The following is a 9,651-nucleotide window of genomic DNA, read 5'->3' as shown; positions in this document are numbered from 1 at the left end:
CGAGGTGAAAACTGAGACGCGACCCGAGCGGTCATCAGGCAACAAGACACTATTGGATCAGAGTCTAGCGACTTCAGATAAGCTATTAAGGCCCTTCTGTACACTATTGAATTTCAAGATTAAGTATGCTTCCATTTTCAAGAGCATTCTGTCTACATCCACGTTGCTCTGTGACGGACGCAATGTATGCAAGACCGTCCATTTGAGGTGATTGGCATCATGATTGGCATTTATAAAATGTTCGACCATGGGGCAGTCATGATTTTATTTTTGATCCTGGACCGGTGTTGGCAAATGCGTGTGTTAACTTGTTGTGTAGTTTTGCCAATATAGATTTGATCACAGGGACACTGGACTAGGTAAACGACATTCTTCGTCTTACAGTTAGAAAAATCTGAATGTTTCCATCTGGTAGTCCCATGTTGGAACTCATCGCCCTCGATAGTGTTTGGGCATACGACACAGGTACCACACTTGTGATGCCCCGTAATCGGTTTGAGGTTCCTCTGGCTCAATTTTATTTTTGATCCTGGACCGGTGCTGGCAAATTGTGAGTGTCTGGTCCGAAAGTGGTGACACAGACCAATCTTTCTATTGCTGGCGACAAAAAGAATCTCGAACTCACTTTCGCGCTCCTTTTCCTAATTCTTCTTTCTTTTCATTTCCACTCTTCTTTGCTTTAATCAAATCTTTAACCTATGTAAAAATGTGCTGCACCATGTATTTGTTATGTATGTTCAATGTTTCTGTCTGTTTCACATTGATTTTTGCATAATTGTGACTACATTCAGGACCACATTTAATTTCGACATTGTGTTGTGTTTAAAAAACTTAACTTTGTTTAAAATTCATGATATGTACAGGTCTTGTCTGCTTATCATATGTTGTGTTTGACAAACATAGTATAACTAAAAAAGTAACTGGTATAAATAAAAGTACCTTGTTGAAAACGACAAATAGCGTCTTCAACTTGCCTTGAATTTGGCTGTGATTGAATAGTGGGAGGCACTCTTGTTTGATTGCGCATCCCTCTAACAATGGCAAGTACTGACACACGTGGGGCACAAGGAAATCGAACTTGTAGGAGGAATATCTATGTTGTACTACAATGAGCATGTCTCATGTAGCCATGGTATTAATACACTGACTGTCACGTACCCCAAGGGTCCTTGCTCAGCACAACAGTCTTCGACATCTCTATGAGCACACTTGCCACCATTGCATGCACACACCACCACAACATAATATCCTATGCCAATGACACCCATCTGGTACTGTGCCTCACCCAAGACCCAGCCACAACCAAACACAACCTCCATGAAGGAAAGATAGCCACTGCAGAATGGAAGAAGGTCAGTCAGCAGATACTGTAGACACACAATACAGAGGTTATCATCCTTGGCAAATCAACAAGCGCCAGGGACGATGCCTATTGGTCCACAACAATGGTCCCTGCAACAACACCCACGGACCATACACCCCACTTGGGATTCTTCCAGGTCTACTCACTCACAACTAACAAACAAGTGGACATCATGTCATCCTTATGATTTCACACCCTGCGCATGTTCCAATAGATATTCAGGTGGATCACCACGGGAACGTGTGAGACGGTCACCCAGGCCCTCATCAACAGCCAACTGTACAAGGCGAATGCCCCATACACAGGAACCACTGCCAGACTTCACTTAGAACTACTACCCATAGTAAATGCATCGGCACAACTCTTCTACGACATCCCTCACCACTGCAGCATTTCTACAGGCCATAATGACCAACACTGGGTCACCGGCAACACAAGGATCACGTTGAGGCTCCTCACACACACACACACACACACACACACACACACACACACACACACACACACACACACACATGACATGGGCCCTGAATGACTCCACAACCGCCTCTCGTTCTCTGATCCTACCGGCCACCTCTGCTCCACCAGCCTCCCACTAGCCACCATACCAAGGATTGACTGCTCCACCACTGGAGGTTGATCACCCTCCTACCTGGCCACCAAGACATGAAACACCCTTGGTGCACAACTACGACTGACCAGGACCATCTTACCTTCATTTAATTACTGAAGGTAGCAGCACACCCCCTCCCTTCAGTGACTTGAGACCCTCACACCTGAGTATGTTGCTCTATGGAGGGCTAGATGTATTGTTTGATTGTGGTCTATTTTTATGTGATGTATACTTACAGCAGCACAAGAAGTGTTACTGTGTTCCATGCACACTGTAACACCTCATACATGTGACCCTTATATTTGTGTTCATGCATTTCCACATGGTGCCATTGAGTCCTTGACACTTCCATGCACATCTGATGTGTAAACATGATGCATGCAAGAATGATGCTTTTGGACTGTCTGCATACATGGCATGCATGAGGAGACATTGTAAGCATACAGACAAAGATAGTAATGATTTCACACTCACCAGTGGCCTTAGGATTCTTGAAGGACTCCACCTCATCCCTTGTGTATGGTGGTGGACCACCTACAAGTGAAAGACAATATACCAGAATGTCAGCGTATGTAGCATATTTCAACACAGTACAGACATTACATGAGAGTCAGTGGTATCTTCAAGATTGGCTTACGTTGCGTCCCATGAGGCAACGTCAATCAGACAACAGTCTATGGCTAACTGCTTCACATGTGAAGCACACTCTTGCACTGCATGTATTACACACATGTGATCCCTTGTTTGTGGTGTCACATTGAGATGGCATTTGCAAAATACCTGCACACTTGTTCCATTGAGAAAATATGTTTTCATTATGTAGATGTATGTGATTGTGCTTTTATGGGGGTCGTTGGTACAATGGTGAATGTGAACATCTGAGTATTCACAGATGTGCCAGCAGATTAATGCGTCACACAACAAAAAATCAGCTATCCGCCATATGTATTCAAACAATTCTAGAATTTGCGTTGCCTTTTTGAGAATTAACTCCTCCACAATACACATATGGCTTATCATTTGCTTATTCACCATTCACAGATGTACTGGCACCCTTAGATGTGTGAGTGTGTCAGCGTCGTTGATCGGTGCAATGTGACAAGAACTGCAAGCAACATGCATTTACACACATACACATTGATGTGTGTCCAAATACACCATGTACACGGTATTCACATTACATGCAATTTTCCAGGCCTTGTAGATGTGTGCCTATTTCCCACGTGACTAAGCACAAGAGTGGTGTAAAATTATGATTGATGTTGTTGTTTCGGCACAACAAACATGTCACCGGACGTTATCCCAGCTGTATGATGTATCCTATGTTTGGGTATGCAAACAAACCTTACTCAGCCCATGGTATGCCATAATGTATGCACATTGTTGCATAAGTGTATTGTTATTATCATGTTGTTTTCCATTCTGCACTGCATTTTACATCACAAGTAGTTAGTGTACATCCAGTCATTGTGTAGAATCCAAGTAATTAAATGTGATACTTCCTGCACACAGTCATGTAGGAGGGTTGAAGGCATTGCATGTTTTGCACTCAATTGACACTTGTGCATCTTCGTTGCACACAGATGTACTGTAGCACATTGTGTATTTTGAAAAACACATACAAAGACGTGTGTGGATAGAATTAGAACCACTACAGGGTTACTTGTGATGGTGGAAGACATATGCTCCTCGGAGGTGATGTCCCTGTAGATTATTACTCTATGTACATGGCCTACAATGTGTGATGGAGGGTGGAGCATGAACTTTGCATCCAAGTAGCTGTTGATGTTATGCAATACTTAGGATGTTTAGACCCATTGTTAATAGGATATTGTCACTGCGTGACATATTGTATCAGGAATCCTTCATGCATACATATGATATACCAGGATGGAACACGTTGTTCCCTTAAGCAAGCATATTTGTGCCTTTCCCTGGCCTTGACCACAAAGTGCTGTCATGCAGTAGGACAATACCTTTTGCACCATGATGCAAGGGTGGCTGTGTTGCTTTGAAGAATTTATTTGTACCATATGGGATACCTTCCTGTACGTCTATCGTCAAACTGCATACACATTTTTTGTTGTGTGCTGCACAATGCAGCTGCACACAGGGAAATATGACATACATGGATACATGTAAACTTCACTCCCTGTTGCGCCTCACTTACACCTCCCCAGGGCAGGCATGTGCTTTTTGCGCTGCCTCTCACTCGTACATCTCTGGCCTTATTTTTATAGGGCTTGCGCCACCAGACCGTCACTTTACCACATGTTAATGAGTGATGCTGCGGCGGCACAAGGCCTTCATTACAAAGGCCCCTGGAGCATTGACTAAAGTCCATGGATGTTGGTGTGAACATGCCAAACAACACCCATTGCACGCCCTTTTGACACATGACAATGCATTTAAAGTGCTGACCTTTATCATGCATGATTATGCCTCAATGAGCGGCATAGTCCAGCATGATGAAGATCAATATTGCTTATGCGTTACCACTACGTCAGTAGAGGCCATGTGTATCAAGCCTTTTGTGAATTGCTAAGTCTGACAATTGCAGGATTTTGCCGTTGGCGAATTATAAACGGCCTACTTCCATGGCTTAGGATGTATGAAACATTTGCCAATTACGGAATAGCTATGTATGAGAACAACAGGAGAGGACCCATAAACCACGTTGGGATGGGTGTATCATGTGAGTAAAGACAGTTCCCAACAGGTATTATGCGAAGACAATTTTGGAAATGTATGCAATATGCATTACAAGGAAAGGAAAACCAAGGAGTCAAAGGCTTTTCAGAAAGGGTACTCTTATTTCCATAAGCAATAGAAAAAAACTTTCAAGGGTCAATACAGTTAAAGCAGCACTGTACAGAGTGGATCTTGTGACAACCCGGTGACACTTGGTGCAGGTGCTATATACAATCAGTGACAAGTGGGTGTGCAAGTGTTTAAAAACAACAGCAAAGGCGACGCATTAATCAAGGTATAAACATCAAATAATGGCCCCAACAGAGACAAGTAACCATCACTTGAAACACAATTATTTGTATGGGAGCACAAGACGTGAAATGCGTCCTAAAATTCAAGCTGTCTAGTCGACGGCGTTTCGATCCCCATTAGTCGGGATCCTCATCAGGACAGGGTTGTCGATGGGAACAGTGCTGTGGACAGAAAGGGCAGTATGAGCGCGGGGTCTGGGGTTGACGAACGGGCAGGGGAAGGGGAAGTGCACAGGTGTTATATCCGGTCTGAATTGCGGACTAAGAAGTGTCATGATGTGGGGGGGTGAGGGCCGGAATGGGCCGGGGGTTAGTGACATAGGGAGTGGCTAGGGTACTGCAGGATGCGGGGTAAAAGCTGTTATAGCTCAGTCAGCCTAGGTGGTCATTAAGCTAGTGAATAGGGTCGCCGCGTATGGAAAGTAGGAAACTCACACTTAAGCTCTGGCAGGAAGACGTGGTTGAAATCCTGTTTTAAGACTCGATCATCCAAGGTTACTGGGGAGCAAGTGGTAGACAGAGTTTTAGAGGGAGACTAAACATATTGGCTACGACTAGAAACCACGGTAACTGTAATTACCTGAATGTTTCTTCCGTCTGGGCAGCGAGTAATACTGGCGAGGCCTGAGGGGGGGAGAGAGAGGACAAGTACTTAAAGTGAGCCCAGTACGGTATCGAGAAACCGCTACAAATCTCAATGTAAAAGAGCGCTCGACGCGCGGTGCAATTTGTCTCTTACCTGACTGAATCAGGGCTGTGAGCCGTAACCGGGAGTCTGCTGTCAAACGGGTTGCAGGCAGTAAATGCGCTAGCTACCCGCGGCCGTGTTCTTCCCTAATATAAATCCGGAAGTAAACGGCTTGGGGGCGGAGTCACGTGACTGCCAGGGGCGGGGGGTGGGAGTGTACCGGAGTGGTATTGGCTGTACCGGAGTAGTGAGAGGGACTCCTAACAACAGTGAAGGAGGACTACAAGGTGTTTACGGAGGTTGCCTTGGTAACACTCGAGAAGGATGAATCGGCAATAATTCAGACCGAGCGCGCGGAGGGTGTGTGTTGGGTGGGGGTTAACAGCGCTCAGGTATTGGACGGAGAAGGGCAAGTAGTAAACACGGTTACAATGTTATCATTAGAGTTGCCCCATGATACATACTGGGAGACATTTCAAATTAGGAATGTATACACTAGGCATTTTTACATGATGCATTTTAGGATAAACGCGGGTCATCCAAATGCCAAGGCATTTTTCTATTATCCAAACAACAACGACATCACATTTCTTTACATCACTCAAGAGGCAGTTAGACGAGGGATAGAGATATACAGTTTGAAAGAATGGACAGAGGAATTAGATGGAGATGGTGTTTGTCCACTCATCAAGGGTATTTAACCCCTGGTTTACAGAGTCCACTCGTGCAATCCATTTGCATTCTGCTCTGTTGAGAAGGACTGCCATGTTGCCACCCCTGATAGGCAGTGTTGGTTTTTCAATGACTAACCATCTTAGGTCAGTGTCCGTATGTGATTTTTCCAAGAAATGTGCGACCAGTGGAGCCGTAAGTACTTTGCAGTTAATTCTGCTTTTGTGCTGTATTATCTGTTGTTTGACCATTTGGGTGGTCTGGCCAATGTAGATTAGTTCGCATGGACAACGGATAGCATAGATGACGTTTTGAGTCTTACAGTTTGAGTGGTGAGAAAGTTGATGAGTCTGTCCATTATAAACAAAATTCCTTGGTGTTGTAGGTTAGCTCACAGACGCTACATGATTGGCATTTGAAGTGTCCAATTACTGGGGGCATTCCCCAGGCCGCAGTGATGGTATGTTTGTCCGTTGTGGCAGTGGGCCATGTGATGGCTCGAACAAGATGATTGGCAATGTTATTACCTCTTTGGTATGAGAAAAGCGGTGGTTCATGAAATTGTTCATCAAACCTTAACACTGCCCAATTTTTCTTGATTATTTTTGCTACTCTGTTGCTGTCTGGGCTGAAAACAGAGACAAAAGGAATTCTGTTCATGGGTTTTTTGTTTTGGTTCGGCACTAGTAAATTCTCGCGATGGTTATACCACGCGCGTTTCTTCGCTTGGTTAATCAGGCGTCGTGGATATCCCCTGTTTATAAGCTTTATGGCCAGGATGTCTGCCTCTCTGAAGTAGTCCTTGCGCCATTTACAATTGCGCCGGATTCGGAGGAATTGGCCGAATGGAAGTCCATCTCGTAAGCCCCTTGGGTGGTTACTAGAGTAATGCAATAGGGTATTACGTTCTGTTGGCTTGCGGAAGAGCGATGTTCCAAGTTTTCCTTCTTCTGCATGTATAATGACATCTAGGAATGGTAGATCATTTGATTTGGTCTCACTTGTGAATTTGAGGTGTTCTTGTGAGGAATTTAGCCAGGTCATGAAGGGTTGTAAAGAATCGGCTGTTCCATTCCAAATCAATAAAATGTCATCCATATATTGACGCCACAAATGGATTTCGGGTCGATACGGGTTGATGGAGTTCAGAATCAATGATTTTTCCAGATTATGGACATACAGGATGGCAAAGTTTGGGGCAAAACAAGCGCCCATAGATACTCCCTTGATTTGGAGGTAGTATATGTTTTTATACATGAAGTAGTTGTTTTGTAATGCCACTCTCAGGAGGTCCATGATAAAGTCAGTAGGGATTTTTGCAGGTTGGGGTCTGGAAATTAGTAGATTTTTGATTACCTCGAGTCCTTCATGATGGGGGATGTTGGTATAAAGGGACTCGATGTCCAGGCTGGCCATGGTTTGAGTGTCCAGTTCAAAGGGTTGGTCCTCTATGGTGTTGATTAAATCCATGGTGTCGCGTATGTAGGTATCGGTAATGGGTACAAATTCCTTAATGACTGCATCCAGATACTTCCCCAGGGGTTCCAAGATTGAACCACAACCTGATACGATGGGGCGTCCAGGCGGGTTATTGGCGTCTTTGTGGATCTTTGGGAGGACATATAGGACCGGGGTCCGGGGATGAGGGTTGTTCAAGAATTCGAATTCCTTCTTGGTGATGATATTATTGTCTCTGGCTGTAGTAGTAATACAGAGAATCTTCTGTCTGATATCTGCCATAGGATCTTTGGAGAGAACCCGATAGTGTTCGCGGTTGGCAAGTTGTCGCTACACTTCTTTGTCATACTGTGTATTATTTAGAACGACAATCCCACCACCCTTGTCTGCGGGCTTGATGACAATCTCCGAGTTATTTTGCAGGGTATTCAGGGCTTCTTTTTCTGTAAAGGGTAGATTGTACGGAATGAACCGTGGGGTAGTTTTAAGATCCATTACTTCCTTGAGGACGAGCCGCTCAAATGTTAGAATTTCAGGTGTCATGTTAATGTTAAGCCGTACTTTTTGAGCGCACGGCTACCCCAAAAGGGTGTCCCGGTGCTTTAGCAAAGAGGCCCAAAGAGACAAGAAACCAAAGGCATACACACTACAGTCGCAGTGGATTACTAAGTGAAGAGCAGAGTCTTCAACTCCTTCCTGAAAGCCAGGAGGTTGTTCGCTTTCCGAAGAGAAAGTGGGAGCTCATTCCACAAACAAGCTGTCACATGTTGGAAGGATCGACCTCCCATCCGGGCACGTTTGACCGCAGGCACCTCCATTTTGGCCAAGTCCGCTGACCGCAGCGACCTCCGTGGCACATAGAAAGCAATACGCTTCCTAAGATAGATGGGACCAAGTGCAGCCTAGCTAGTAGCGCAGAGGCGCTGGCTCTCCTGGGCATGCCATAGATGGCTCTGGCCGCCGAATTCTGGACAATTTGCAGTCTGGATAAAAGATACTTAGGTAGGCCTGCAAAAGCGCATTTGCATAGTCCAGGCGGGATCCCACAAGCGCCTGGACTACATTCCTACGATACTGCAATGAAAGCAGAGGGACGAATTTCCTAAGCATCTTAAGGATGCCGAAGCATTTCCCTGATAATCCCAGAATGTGTGGACGGAAAGAAAGATCATCGTCAAACACCACTCCAAGATTTTTTACCTGAGAAGATGGTTTCTCCGGGGGGAACATGTCCTGGGGCCACCATGTCTTCCAGCCCGGATCAGGGGCACAGCCGAAAAAGAGCAGCTCAGACTTGTCTGAGTTGCATTTAAGGCTGTGCCGCTGAAACCACGCAAAGACTGCACTCAGACAGTCTTTGATTCTGCCGCCGTTGAAGACCTCTCCCTTCCTGCAGGTGAACAGGAGCTGGGTGTCATCAGCGTATGAGATGACCCGGGCCCCAAACGCCTTCGCTACCTCAGCTAGAGGGGCCATATATATGTTGAAGATGGTGGGGCTCAAGATAGAGCCTTGAGGCACCCCCACCTCCAGCGAAGGGATTTCAGCCGAGAACGGCGGAGCCCAGATCACCTGTCGGCGGTCGGCGAGAAAGGATTGAAACCAGTCCAACACCGTCCCCCGCAGACCAATCTCCCTGAGTCTTGAAAGGAGACCTGCGTGTGGGACGGTGTCGAACGCCGCCGACAGGTCCAACATGACTAACATAGCCTTTCACCCGTGATCGAGCGTCTCCCTGATGGCGTCGGTAACCTCTACCAGAGCTGTCTCCGTGCTGTAGTTCGCACGAAAGCCAGACTGGGAGTCATGCAGCAGTTTGTTGTTCTCAATAAAGGTGGTCAGAGTATGCTGAACA

Source organism: Lissotriton vulgaris, chromosome 3_1 (assembly GCF_964263255.1).
Source record: "Lissotriton vulgaris chromosome 3_1, aLisVul1.2, whole genome shotgun sequence".
NCBI classification, from domain to species: Eukaryota; Metazoa; Chordata; class Amphibia; order Caudata; family Salamandridae; genus Lissotriton; species Lissotriton vulgaris.
This window is presented reverse-complemented; position numbering follows the sequence as displayed.